We start from the raw sequence: 14764 nt of genomic DNA on the forward strand, positions 1-14764 counted from the left end.
TTATTTACTATGACTTACCTAGTTATTGTGAGCTGACAGTACAGATGTCAACAAATCCACGTTATTTTTCTGAAGTACACTTGAACAACTGAATCAAATAGCTACCTGGGACCTTGAACAGTTATGTGCCGGGAGACAATGGATTGGTATTGCACCTCCTATGACTGCTAGCAAAAGTATCAGAGAAAACCAGCTGGACACTATAAGAGTAAACAAAGATATCAAAAAGGAACCATTCCTTCTGGAAAAGAGAAAGGAAAGGAAAATGTGTTTTTCCATGGGATCATATTGTGAGTGATGGATTAAAAGCAAAATAACCCAGATTTTGTAAGAATAGGGGAATGAGACAACAGCAAAGACTTGATAAATGGAACAGGAACAGTTCTGTTGACAACTGTGGAGAGGAAACTTTGACGGAAGAGAAAGGAAGACAGTACAGAACCTCTGGTGTCGGAAGTTGAGTTATTAGAGATGGAAAACTCAGGACGAAGGGACAGGGTTCTTATGAGAAGCAGGATGAGAAGAAATATGTGACATGCCATTCCTGATAATGAGACAGGAAGTTGGTACCCCTGTTGATTTCTTGCTTACTATTCTGATTCTCAGACAATTCTAATTCAAATGTAAACATCTGGTGACATATTTAGGAGCGTCATGCGATCACATGACAGAAGCTTTTCAGTAGTGAAACCACCATCAGCTGACAGCGCAGCAGATACTCGTGAGTCACTGAAGTATCTCCTGGTCAAACAGCAAGACTCTTCACCAAAACCCTCCTGCCCAATGACAATTCAATTAGCATAAAAACTATTGAGTGTAGAGAGGTTGCATGGGGTGTTTTTCAAATTTAAATTTCACTTTCAAATATTTCACATTACATTGATGCACACATGAATAAAGTTATTTGCTGAGACTGGCTTAGAAATAGAACTAAGTGTACTGGCAAACTTCATGGTTGGCATGCATTTATGACTACAGTAGAGTTAACAGTATTTTGTTATTATGGATGAAATGATGTTAGGTTTTTGTGTTCACTGTTTATGTTCATGTTAATGTCCAGCGTTGTACCTGCCATTCTGGGATATGGTTGAAACTGTAGGCTTATCAGTATTATAAAGAACATTGTTTGACATCACTCTCAGCAGGGTTAATTAAAATGTAGGCAAATTCAAAGCATTGCATGAACTTTGACCTTGAGATGGACCCACCTGTGGCATCTTTTCCTTTTGCCATGATTGATTCATTATTCCCAACACACCCAGAATGGCAAACCCTTACCTCTTCCACTCCTCCTTAATCCTTCCAACCCCACCCATAGACTCCCCCGTCCACTATTACCCTCCTCGACTCCACTCCACAATGTCTTTGATTGCAGACTCACCTTTGGCAGTACAGAGTATCTATGCAAGAGTCCATTCTATATCTCTTCCACTCCTCCTCAATCCTTCAGCCCCACCCTTTGTTCCAAACCCACCCATAGACTCCCTCGTCCACTATTACCCTCGTCGACTCCACTCTATAATGTCCTTCAGTACAGACTCACCTTTGGCAGTACAGGGTATCCATGCAAGAGTCCACTCCCTTGTGCCACAGAGTTCAATCAGGAAAACAGTTGAACTCAGATACAACCATGCAAAGCAATTTATTGCACACCATTTTTTAAAAAAATGTCAGAACCAGGTACCATAAGATTGTCTACACCACTGATTCAATGTTGAAGGTAGGAGGTAATTAAAAATATTTTACACGAATGGGCATTCATGGGATGCACATACAGGAACCTTGTGAGGCCTGATACACAGTTAAAATTCAGCTAACCTTATCTCAGGGCATCTCAATTCACTTCTGGAAACCAAAATTTCACATATAGCCTACTTCATTCACCCACAGGCCACATTTTCTGCCCTTTTTGACTTTATAAAAATGAACCTTTAATATAACTTTGTAAGTTATTTTGTTTGTAGGTTATTTTGAGGTAATTACAAATAACCGAGAAATAGAGGATCTGTTTACTGCCAGGTCATCTCGGTGGCTAAACCATACAAAATCCAGAATGGGCAGGATGTTGGAAGTCTCCACCAAAATTTAAAATCTGCCCCACTGTGCATTTATCATTTCAGTATCATCCCCTGCATGCTTCTTTGTTATAATATTATGTAATTTTACAAATATTTCAAGAATGTTTCTGCTGATGTGAAATGTCAAAGTATTATAATGTTTGCTCTGAACTTCAAAGGAATTAATGGTGTATTAAGTACAGATATGTGTATCTTCTTTACTAGAACAACTATGGAAGTTGTGGAATGTTGGGATCAGTTAATGCTTGAAGAAGGAGACATGAAAGTTTGCAAGGATGGCATTCAAAAAAATCATTTAAGGTCATGAATGCACAGAATTCAGCCCTGGAGGTGACAATCTAGTAGAGGTATTGAGTAATATTGGAGAGATCAAAGTATGCTATCCAAGCATTAAATGAGATATCAAGTTGCAAATTCATTGCATTTTTGAAAATTATTCAGGTTTACGGTTTGTATTATAATTAACTTGCTGTGGATCTATTCATAATGAAGATTAAGTATTATTCAATAAACAAACATTTGCAAATGCAAATGTTGATCAGTACTTTTGTATTTGAACAGACTGCTGCAGACTGTACTTTTCCTGGAATTAGAAAAGACCAATCAGATGATTACATCTGTTTTTACAAATCACATTAGTTTTCTGTTTGATTTATGATCAATTGGTGAAGTTGCTGGAATTCATTGTTTTGGGAAAAAAAGTAGCTTATTGCTATTGGTAGTAATGAAAATCACAACATTCTCATAACTGTTAATCATTAACCTTCCTCAATTCTCAAAACATTAGTATGCTTCTAGTACAAATAACCCACTTGGCTCATCGTGTCTTTGTCAGTCCTCTGTAAGAGTATCTTATTTTGTGCCACTCTCCCGTCTTAATCCAAAAGCTCTGCAGTTTTTGTCTTTAGATTCTCTTTTGAAAGCCATGATTGAATCTGCCTTCACACACTCTCAGACAGTGCAATCCAGATCTTAAAGATTTGCTGCACGAAAATATTTTTCACTCTGCCATTGCTTCTTTTACCAATCACTTTAAATCTGTGCTCTCCATTTTTTGATCAATAGGAGCAGTTTCCCTCTGCCTGTGCTGTCCAGACCCCTCACAATTTTGAATATTCTTATCAATTCTCTTAATCTTTGCTTCTCCAAAAATAACTATCACAGTTACTCCAATCTGTCAACATAATCATTGTTCTTCATTCCTGAAACCATTCTGATGAATCAATTCTGTACCCTTTCTAATGTCTTCATATCCTTCCTATAGTGTGGTGCTAAGAACCAATATTTTACAATAAAAATTGAATAATAATGCACTTAAGTTTATTTTTGATAATTCCTCAACAATTGAGACAAATCTCACTTTTTTTGCTCAGAACTCAATTTGCCATTGCATCTCTTATTTTATATTCCATTCCCCTTGTGATAAATGATAACATTTCATTGCCTTCTTAATCACCTGTTAAATAGAGGTGAAATAAGAGGAGATCACAATTTCAAAAATGTGTAAAAGAGATAGTAGGAACAGGTTTGTAACTGTGAAAAGCCAATGTGCAAGCAATTTGGAAGGCCTTAACAGAGACTTGAAAATATTCGAATGACTTTGAAGATAGTTATGAGTTATAGTTATACATTATTAGTTATTAGTATGGAATGAATACAATTATAAGCAGCAAGACGTGATATACATGGACATGAAGGTACAGTTTATAAAGATAATGCAAACATTACAGGATAGAGAAATGTTCATAGGGATTTAACAAATGAATTCATAGAAGATGATGGAAAACATAAATATTCAGGGAAGAATTTTCATGTGTTAAATAACCTTAGCTCAACCCTACCTATTTTTAAATTTTAAAGGCAAAACTTATGCACAGTTGGAGAACAGAATGTGAAATTCGTGCTGAAGTCAATGATGCACAGAGGTTGTGACACTATTATTTAGACCACATTTTAGGAGGGAAGTGAAGGCAATGGAGAAAGTACAGAATAGATTCATGAGAACATGTAAAACAGTTATTTATTTATATTATAAGATAATTTGAATGGCTTTGGTGCAGCTTGATTTGAAACCAATTATTTGTACAAGTTACATCAAATTATCCACAAGTATAAATAGTGTTGTGAAAATGCATAAATTGGTTTCTTACGTACTCATAATGTTCCTTGCAATGTGTTCTCTTCACAGTGCAAATGGGACCCAAATAGCCAATTAAATAGCATGACCCCAGAAAGATATGAGTGCAAGCTCTAAAGATAAGGTGTTCCGCACTAGGGATGAAAAGATTGTAGGAGCTGCTAATTGTAAACAGCTATTAGATGGTAAAGGTCCAGTCTGTTGTGGTCCCTCTTAGTTATGTGGAGATAATTGGATTTTAATTGGATTGGATTTTGAATGAGGGATACTATAGGTCATGATCCTCCGACACCAGTGGAGTGCTGCAAGGATTGGTGCTGGGTCCACTTCTTTTTGTCATTTATATAAATGACTTGAGCATAAGAGGTATAGTAAGTAAGTTTGCAGATGACACTAAAATTGGAGGTGTAGTGGACAGCGAAGAAGGTTACCTCGGATTACAATGGGATCTTGATCAGATGGGCCATTTGACTGAAAAGTGGAAGATGGAGCTTAATTCAGATAAATGCGAGGTGCTGCATTTTGGAAAAGCAAATCTTAGCAGGACTTATACACTTAATGGTAAGGTCCTCAGGAATGTTGCTGAACAGAGAGACCTTGGAGTGCAGGTTCATAGCTCCTTGAAAGTGGAGTCACAGGTGGATGTGGTAGTGAAGAAGGCGTTTGGTATACTTTCCTTTATTGGTCAGAGTATTGAGTACAGGAGTTGGGAGGTCACATTGCGTCTGTACAGGACATTGGTTAGGCCACTGTTGGAATATTGCGTGCAATTCTGGTCCCCTTCCTATTGGAAAGATGTTGTGAAACTTGAAAGGGTTCAAAAAAGGTTTACAAGGGTGTTGCCAGGGTTGGAGGATCTGAGCCACAGGGAGAGGCTGAACAGGCTGGGGCTATTTTCCCTGGAGCGTCGGAGGCTGAGGGGTGATCTTATAGAGGTTTACAAAATCATGAGGGGTATGGATAGGATAAATAGACAATGTAATTTCATTGGGGTGGGGGAGTCCAGAACTAGAGGGCATAGGTTTAGGGTGAGAGGGGAAAGATATAAAAGAGACCTAAGGGGCAACGTTTTCATGCAGAGGGTGGTATGTGTATGGAATGAGCTGCCAGAGGAAGTGGTGGAAGTTGTTACAATTGCAACATTTAAAATATACTTGGATGGGTATATGAATAGGAATATGGGCTGGGTGCTGGCAGATGGGACTAGATTGGGTTGGAATATCTGGTCGGCATGGACAAGTTGGAGCGAAGGGTCTGTTTCCATGCTGTACATGCCTAAGACTTTATAACAGTTGCTAAACTCTTGAGATTTGCTAGTCTCTTGTTTTACTATGATTACCTACCTATAATTGCAATAGCCAAAAACATGGAAAAGTTGCACTTGTGCCTTCAAAATCTAGATTTTTATCAAACTCATTGGGTCCATTAATTGGTTGCTCTAAGTTAGTAAAATCATGTACAGCCATTTCTTCATACTTTTCTGGGTCATTCTGTAAATGCTCATGTGCATTCAAACATATGGATTAGGAATAGGAGTACTCTAACCTGTTTCCCCATTCAGTGAGATCATGGTTGATCTGGTTGGTACCTTAACTCTATATTCCTGTCTACCACAATCATTTTTTCATTCCTTGTTAGTCAAGAATTTGTCCATGTCTGCCTTAAAAATAGTCGATGATTCTACTTCTGTTCTTTGGAAGGACAGTTCCAAAGACTGACGTTGCTTTGAAGGAAAGAAATTTTCCACACCTCCATCTTAAATAGAAGATCCTTTATTTTAAAAGGTGGTCCTCATTCTAGTCTCTCCCATAAAGGGAAACATCTTCTCAACATCTATACTGTCAAGTCCTCTCAGGATCTTAAGTATCAAAAATATCACCTCTAATTTTTCTAAACTCCAATGGATAGAAGTCCAACCTGAACAACCTTTATTCACAAGATGACCTCTCATTCTAGGTATCAACTATTTTTCTCTAAACTGCATTTATACTATTGCTTAAATAAGAAAACCAAAACTGTAGTCTTCCCAAAACCCTGAATAACTTAGCAAAATACCCTGACTTTTACATTCCTTTCCGTTGGTGATAAACAACAACATTTTATTTGCTTTACAAATCACCTGCTGCACCTGGATATTAACTTCACATGATTCATGCACCAGGACACCCAGATTCCTCTGTAGGTCAGAGTTCTGCACTCTCTTCATTTAACTAATTTGCAGTGTCATGACTCACTAGGGATATTGTATTGTAAATCAAAATATATATTTCCCTGAGCCATCACAAGTGTGAAAATTTGAGTAAACCACCAAATTGCCCAATTATACTTAACTATCTAATTCAGGTTAAAAGAATGTGCTCACCAGTCTTTTTTTTCCATTAATGGAAACATAACTATTTATTGTTATCAACCTGTTTTTAACCAATGGCACAATGTATTTCAGATGAATTACTAATCTATAACTGTAAAACTTAAACAAGAACAGGGCAAGGACAGGATTTTTAATTTAGGTAACTTAAACATCACTCAAAACACACACAAAAGAAAACATAAATACCGTGAGTAGAGGGGGAAAATAACAATTCTCAGAGGAACACACAGTCTTGTGTCATCAGCCCAAAAATCGCAAATGGATTTGTTTCACAGTCCTTTTCCTTTGTTTATTGATACCTTGCTGTTATCTGCACAGCGATGATCAGTCTTTAGTTTACTAATTACTTCAATTACATTGAAGCCAATGCTCTTTCTTTTTATGTGGGCTTTATTATTCAACCTTTAGAAACTCTAAATGTAATTTTTCTCTGCTCTTTTGAAGGAAAGTTTAAGATGATAATTATTTTCAGAGGAAATGAAGAGTCCACTGCTTTTTGCTATTTATATAAATGATTTAGATGTGAACATAGGAGATACAGTTAGTTAATTTGCAGAAGACACCAAAAGTGGAGGTGTAGTAGATAGCTAAGATGGTTCCCTTAGAGTACAACCTGATCTTATCAGATAGGCCAAGGGGTCAAGGAGTGTTAGATGCAGTTTAATTTAGATAAGTGTGAGGTGCTCATTTTGCAAAGACAAATCGGGGCAGGACTTATATACTTAATGGTAAGGTCCTAGGGAGTGTTGCTGAACAAAGAGACCTTGGAGGGTAGGCTCATAGTCCCTTGAAAATGGATTTACAGGTAGATAGGCTGGTGAAGGCGTTTGGCATGCTTGCCTCTATTGGACAATGCATTGGGTATAGGAGTCGGGAAGTCACATTGTGGCTGTACAGGTCATTGGTTAGACTACTTTTGGAATATTGCAAGCAATTCTGGTCTCCCTCCTATTGAAAGGATGTTGTGGAACTTGAAAGGGTTCAGAAAATATTTATAAGGATGTTGACAGGGTTAGAGGGTTTGAGTTATTAGGATGGGCTGAATAAGCTTGGGGTGTTTTCCCTGGAGTATTGGAAGCTGAGGGGTGATCATATAGAGGTTTATAAAATCATAAGGGGCATGGATGAGGTAAATAGACAAGGTCTTTTCCCTGGGATGGGGGAGTCCAGAACTTGAGGGCATAGGTTCAGGGTGAGAGGGGAAAAATTTAAAAGGGACCTAAGGGGCAACTTTTTCACGCAGAGGGTGGTGCATGTATAGAATGAGCTGCCAGAGGAAGTGGTGGAGGCTGGTACAATTACAACATTTAAAAGGCATCTGGATGGTATATGAACAGGAAAGGCTTAGAGGGATATGGGCCAAGTGCTGGCAATTGGGACTAGATTAATTTAGGATATCTGGTCAGCATCGATGAGTTGGACTGAAGGGTCTGTTTACATCTCTATAACTTTCTGACTCTATAACAAAGAGTGAGATGTTGATGCTGCAATTTTCTGATGTTATTGGTATGGAAGTTGGCAAGTCATGTTGCAACTGCATAAGACTTTGGCCAAGCCACATTTGAAGTGTTACGTGCAGTCCCAGCTACCACAATAAAAGAAGGTTGTGGAAGCTTTGGGGAGGGTGTAAAATGGGTTTACCAGAAGGTTACCTGGATTGGAGAGTATTAGCTACAAGAAGAGGTTATTCATATTTTGATTGTTTTCACTAGTGTCAGAGGCTGAGGCGTGAACTGACAGACATATATAAAATTATGAGTAGCACGGATAGGTTAGATATTAGGAGTATGTTCTCAAAGTGGAAATATCTAATACTAGAGGGCATAGGTTTAAGGTGAGAGGGGGGATGTGGCAAAGGTAGATTTTTACGCAGAGGGAGATAGGTGCCTGAAACGTGTGTAGGGGAGTTAGTGAAAGCACATATGACAGCAACATTTAAGAGGCAATTAGACAGACACATGAACAATCAGGGAATAGAGTGATTTGTTTAGAATGGCATCTTTGTTGGTGCAGACATGGTAGGCTGAAGAGCTTTTTTCCTGTGCTAAACTGTTCTATACTCCATGAAAATAGTTGGTGTTTGAAGTTTACTGAGAGAATGTGGTGGAGGCGTTCAATCAAGGCATTTAAAAGACATTTAGACTATTATTTGGAAAGGACCAATGTGCAGGGTTGCAGGGAGAAGACAAAAGACAGGAAGGCATGAAGTAAAATGCTCATTCATAAAGCCAATGCAGACACAGTTGACTGAATGGTCTCCGGAGGCATTGTAACAATCTGGTTGGATTGGATCTGGCTGATGTGCACATATAGAGACTTGTTACACAGACTCAACAGGCCAAATGGCTTCCTTCTGTTTAGCAACCATTCTATGTTTCTAGGATTTTAATGTATTACACCATCCTTGAGAACAGAACTTTCAAAAATATCTCAACACACTTTCAACAACACAAATGCAAGTGGTTAGAAGTCATTGCTCAGCTATACAAAGCCCTGCTCAGACCAAATCTGGAGTATTATAAGCAACTCTGGGCCTTACACCTTAGGAAATAAATATTGCCTTTGAGGAGATGCAGCATAACTTTACTAGGATGATCCCTGGACTTCAAGGAATAAATTATAATCAGCCAGTGCATTAATGAGGATTGTATTTCCTAATTGTAAGACAGAATAAGGATTGTATTTCCCAATTGTAAGACAGAATAGACAGTGAGAAACTACTTCTCGTGCTAGCTAGGGAGGTTAGAACTAGGAGGCATAATCTAAATTTTGGAACTCAGACTTATCAAGAGTGAAATTGGAAAATCTTCTTCACGCAACAGGATATTGGAAATCTGGGATCTCTTGTAATGACAGCATATTACAACACTGAATCTAAGCAAAATTGGGTCATACTGTTCCTCTGACTGCAGACTGTAAAAGCTCTATACTGTACAAATCAATTATAAATCACTATAAATTGTTATAAATGCACTGGTGACTGGTCACACTTTGCCATTATACTTAGACTGAATTTCCAATCTCACCCAGATAGAACATGAGGCTAGCTGATATTTAGATTGGAGTTACACGAGTGCTGCCCTGATGTTGGAGTATCTAACTGAGCAGGGTAATTGCTCAAATGTACAGAATTTGGTTGTGATACACCTGACAATCAGGTAACCAACACTGTTCCAGATATCTGAGCCATCTGACATTAGTCTCATTTTCACTCCTTCATCCACACCTTTTACCCTTTTTTTCCAGTTTGAAATACTTCTCTTAAAAGTTGCTTGAGGTTCTGCTTCCACCATTGTTTCTGGTGGGAAATTATATGCTCCAAATCTTAAGTGTGAACAAAGATATTCTCCCATCCTTGCCCTTTGTTGATAATCTTAAAGTTATGCTGAACAGTTACAAATCACCGTTCATTGGAAATAGGTTTTCTTGTTTTACTTTATGCCAAGTGAAGCATTTATAATATAGTAATGGATTTTTCACCAAGCGTGAGTAGCTTCTTCTGAAGAATTTTTTAATATAAAGTTAAAACTAGACATTTTACTCGTTTCATCTTCTTTAGTTTTAGTGATAATATAGTTATCCTAAATTCTGTGACAAAAAATGCAATAATGTTGAAAAGAAAATAGTCCATTTGTATTACCTTGTTCTACATTAAGGAGCCTTTTCGTCCCTGATTGTATTATATTCCTTCCTGAGCTGTATTTCTCTGGTGAATCTTCCTATTTGCTTGTTTTCTCAACAAAGAACTCCAATTCCACACAGATTTTGGCATGAGAAGGTGCTGCATGAGCACCTAAACTGACACTAAGCAGAGTCCTGTTTTTTCCATTTTAGTATGAAATAAATCACATGACTCATTGGGAAACCCCCATTAGGGGTTGAATATTGTGGCCCTTTGGCTCCTGCTGACATTTGACAATATACTTCCTTCACATGCAAACGACCTAACGCTGTGCTTTTTTTCAAAAGCAAAAAATAATGATTGGCAATCGGTGCTTACATTGCTACGAGTATATTCTTGCTGTTTAAAAGATACAAATAGTATGTCAGATATATTTTAAACTATTTTCATAAAAGTTCTTCAACAGGGCTAATTATTTCAAAATGTGAAAAATATAAATATGAAAAAACTCTTACAAGAAAACAGTGTTGAAAAAGTCACGGAAACTTTTGATGTTTCATCTATTTCCTGTTTAAATGGATTATGATCTTGCAAAATAAAAAAACATTTTGTGCAAGAAATAATTATCAAAGAAGGTATGAGCTTGAATCAAGTTACTTTCCTTTGAATAAAATATTGTAATTTTGAAACCAATAAAAAGTTCACAAGAAAACTATTTTGGTATGTTGATATCATTTATCTCGTGAGAACTTGACCCATTTTGTACACCCACACCTCAGTTCTGAATAACTTGTAATAAAAAACCTTAGCTTTAATTTAATAGAAATGAAGGTCACATGTATACATACATACTACAGCTATTACCTTTTGTGGTCATTAGTTTGATATATTTAAGAATTTCCATTCAGCATAAAGGCAGATATTAATTTCATTTAAAAAAAACTCAGTAGTTTTTGTCATTTAACTGGCAATGATGAAGTACTAGAATGTGCCACATTCTGAGCATACAGTATAAAAAGGTCTCTACATTGACCTTGTTTGCTAATGTTAGCTACTGTGTTTGACCATCTTCTGCGACTGTGCATAAAGGAGGACTGTGCAGCTGAAATTATCCCATTTAATTGCTCTCTGATAGTTGACCCAACTTATGTACACATAATCTAGTACCACCTATGAACAAATGGCCTGCTGATATTCACTGGCTGAGCTCATACCAACTAAACAACTTATATTTATGTCACATCGCACATCTCATAATTTCAGAATATCCCAAACTGGGTAAGTAATTTTGCAGTGAACCTTCAATTCTTCATAACAAGAGGAATTGAGTATAGAAGCAAAGAGGTCCTTCTGCAACTGTACAGGGCACTGGTGAGACCGCACTTGGAATATTGTGTGCAGTTTTGGTCTCCAAATTTGCGGAAAGACATTCTGGCTATTGAGGGAGTGCAGCGTGTGTTCACAAGGTCAATTCCCAGAATGGCGGGCCTATCTTACGCTGAAAGATTGGAGCGACTGGGCTTGTATATGCTTGAGTTTAGAAGGCTGAGAGGTGATCTGATTGAGACGTATAAGATTATTAAAGGATTGGACACTCTGGAGGCAGGAAGCATGTTTCCGCTGATGGGTGAGACCCGAACCAGAGGACACACTTTAAAAATAAGGGGTAGGCCATTTAAAACATAGTTGAGGAGAAACGTCTTCACCCAGAGAGTGGTGGGTTTGTGGAATGCTCTGCCCCAGAAGGCTGTGGAGGCCAAGTCTCTGGATACTTTCAAGAAAGAGTTGGATAGAGCTCTTAAGAATAGTGGAATCAAGGGTTATGGGGATAAGGCAGGAACAGGATACTGATTGAGGATGATCAGCCATGATTATAATGAATGGTGGTGCTGGCTCGAAGGGCAGAATGGCCTACTCCTGCACCTATTGTCTATTGTAATGTTGGGAACAGTACAAACATTTGTGAAATAAATATTTTAGAGATGATCTAACAGTTGATGTTGTTCAGAGAACTATTTGGTGATTTGGAGAAAGGCACAGATTCTTTTATACCCATTCAAGAGGTTGGACCTGGCCATTGATAAACATGTGAGCAAAATCTACACCTCTCCTCTCTCTTTTTTGCTTTTGTCCATGTTACTTGGTGTTGTTAGAAAACAAGTCACTCACATTTCCTCATTTTCATTCATCTCAAAAATTGGATTTGGTAGGTGGTTTTACAGCCAAATGCTCTTCCAGTCACTAACCTCTCCAATTATCTGGGATTGGAACTAGCATCAATATCTGTTACGTTACAATCCAGACCTACCCTGCAAAGAAAAACCTGGGAACTATAGATCAGTAAACCTAACATTTGTGGTTGGTATGTTACTTGAGAAAATTCTGAGAGATAAGATACATTTGGAAAGACAAGGTTTGATTAGGAATAGTCAGCATGGTTTTGTGCATGGGAGATCTTGCCTCAAATTTGTTAGTTCTTTGATGAAGTGACCAGGAAGGTTAATGAGGGCAGAGCAGTAGACGTAGTGTATTTGGATTTCAGTAAGGCCTTTGGTAAGGTTCCATGTGGTAGGCAGCTCTGGAAGGTTAGATCGCTTGGAATTCAGGGGAACTGGCAAAATGGATATCCAGTTGGCTTGATAGTAGGAAGCAGAGGGTAATAGAGGAAAGATGCTTGTCAGACTGGAGGCCTCAGGGGTCAGTGCTAGGCCCATTGCTATTTGTTATCTATATCAATGATTTGGATGAGAATATACAAGGCATGATTAGTAAGTTTGCAGATGACACTAAAATAGGAGGTATTGTGGACAGTGAGGAAGGTTATCAGAAATTGCAGCAGGATCTTGATTAGCTGGGAGACTGAGAAATGGCAAATGGAGTAATATAGATAAGTGAGAGGTCTTGCATTCTGGAAAGTCAAATCAAGGTAGGAGTTTCATGTTGAATGGTAGGGTCTTAAGGAGTGTAGTGGAATAGAGGGACTTTGGACTTCAGGAGCACGGTTCTCTGAAAGTAGAGTCACAGGTAGACAGAGCAATGAAAAAGGTTTTTGGCACACTGGCTTTCATCAGTCAGGGCATTGCATAAAGAAGTTGGAAAGTTATGCTGCAATTGTGAGGTTGCACTTGGAGTACTGTGTTCAGTTTTGGTCACTTTATTATTGGAAAGATGTTATTAAACTGGAAAAGGTGCAGAAGAAATTTACAGGGATGTTGCCAGGACTCAATGATCTGAGTTATAGGAGTTGGACAAGCTAGGACTTTTCTTTAGCGCTTAGGAGACTGAGGGGGGAAAATCTTACAGATGTGTATAAGATTATCAGAGATATAGATAGGGTGAAAGCAGTCAATGTTTTTCCCAGGGCTGGAGAATAAAGGACATCAGGTTAAGGTTAGAGGGTAAAGAATAAAAGGGAACCTGAGGGGCAATGTTTTTACACAGAGGGTGATACTCATATGGAATGAGTTGCCAGTGGAAGTGGGTTGAGGTGAGTACATTAACAACATTTAAAAGACATTTGGACTAATACATGGATAGGAAAGGTTTAGAAGGATATGGGCCAAGTGCAGGAAATGAGATTAGTGTAGATGAACATTTTGGTCAGCATGGACCAGTTTGAGCCAAAGGGCCTGTCACCATGCTGTAGACTCTATGACTCCATGACTCTGAGACAATGAGTCCTATTGCTGATCATTGCACTCAAGCCATGGTTTTGACTGAAGTAACTCTTTCTTGGTTCAGCACTCATCTTTTCTTCAATGTGCCTGTGAAAGGTGTCTTGAAACGATTCTTGGCACCAAAAGCTTTATATAAACGAAAGTTGCTGAGATCGTAAATTACATTTGGAAACATTCTCCTTTGCCTTGTTTATTTGCAAGACTGCTTATTTATTTGCTGTGTATGTTTCTTCATTTGAACATTCATCCATTTGCAGCTCTTCCTGTTGGCTTATAAGTACGAGCTTCTGGATTAGTGGTGCTGGAAGAGCACAGCAGTTCAGGCAGAATGCAAGGAGCTTCGAAATAGACGTTTCGGGCAAAAGCCCTTCATCAGGAATAAAGGCAGTGAGCCTGGAGCGTGGAGAGATAAGCTAGAGGAGGGTGGGGGTGGGGAGAAAGTAGCATAGCGAGTTTGTTTCACGACATGGTTGAAGAGCTTCAGGGCAGAGAAAATGACCTGGGAGTTGCAGTGGGAGAGGGACTCCCTGACGAAGAAGCATGGTATAAGGTTTGATGCTGACAGCACCACCTTGTTCTTACAGACTGTATGTGTTGCCTTACTTAAATGGTGGCTCAAAAACTGGGATAGTTGCTGGTTACACAGCACTGAATACTGCACCAGACAACTTTTCTGGAAATAGTTTCATTAACTCACTAGAAGCACATGGTAAACAACTGGCAATCAATGTTCATCATCACAATACAGGTCTTTGAAATATAAACATTTGCATGAATATTCAATATAGTTAATATTCTCGACTAATGAGGAGAGAGAAACTAGAGTTAGGTTCAGGCTTGTTGTGGGTCTATTTAAAATGCTTGAAGGAAATGATAAGT

The 14764-nt window shown here is 38.3% G+C and overlaps 1 protein-coding gene across 1 annotated transcript in view; it reads right to left on the reverse strand.

Annotated features, from left to right (window-relative positions):
• The window catches only part of LOC122554410 (interleukin-23 receptor-like), a 144910-nt gene extending 130516 nt beyond the window's left edge, over positions 1-14394 (reverse strand). Inside the window, exon 1 of the mRNA XM_043699391.1 lies at positions 14385-14394. The gene's annotated coding sequence lies outside the window, so the exon portion shown is untranslated. The remainder of the gene's footprint in view (positions 1-14384) is intronic.
• Positions 14395-14764: the final 370 nt, after the last annotated feature.

Source organism: Chiloscyllium plagiosum, chromosome 11, assembly GCF_004010195.1.
Source record: "Chiloscyllium plagiosum isolate BGI_BamShark_2017 chromosome 11, ASM401019v2, whole genome shotgun sequence".
Lineage (NCBI taxonomy): Eukaryota > Metazoa > Chordata > Chondrichthyes > Orectolobiformes > Hemiscylliidae > Chiloscyllium > Chiloscyllium plagiosum.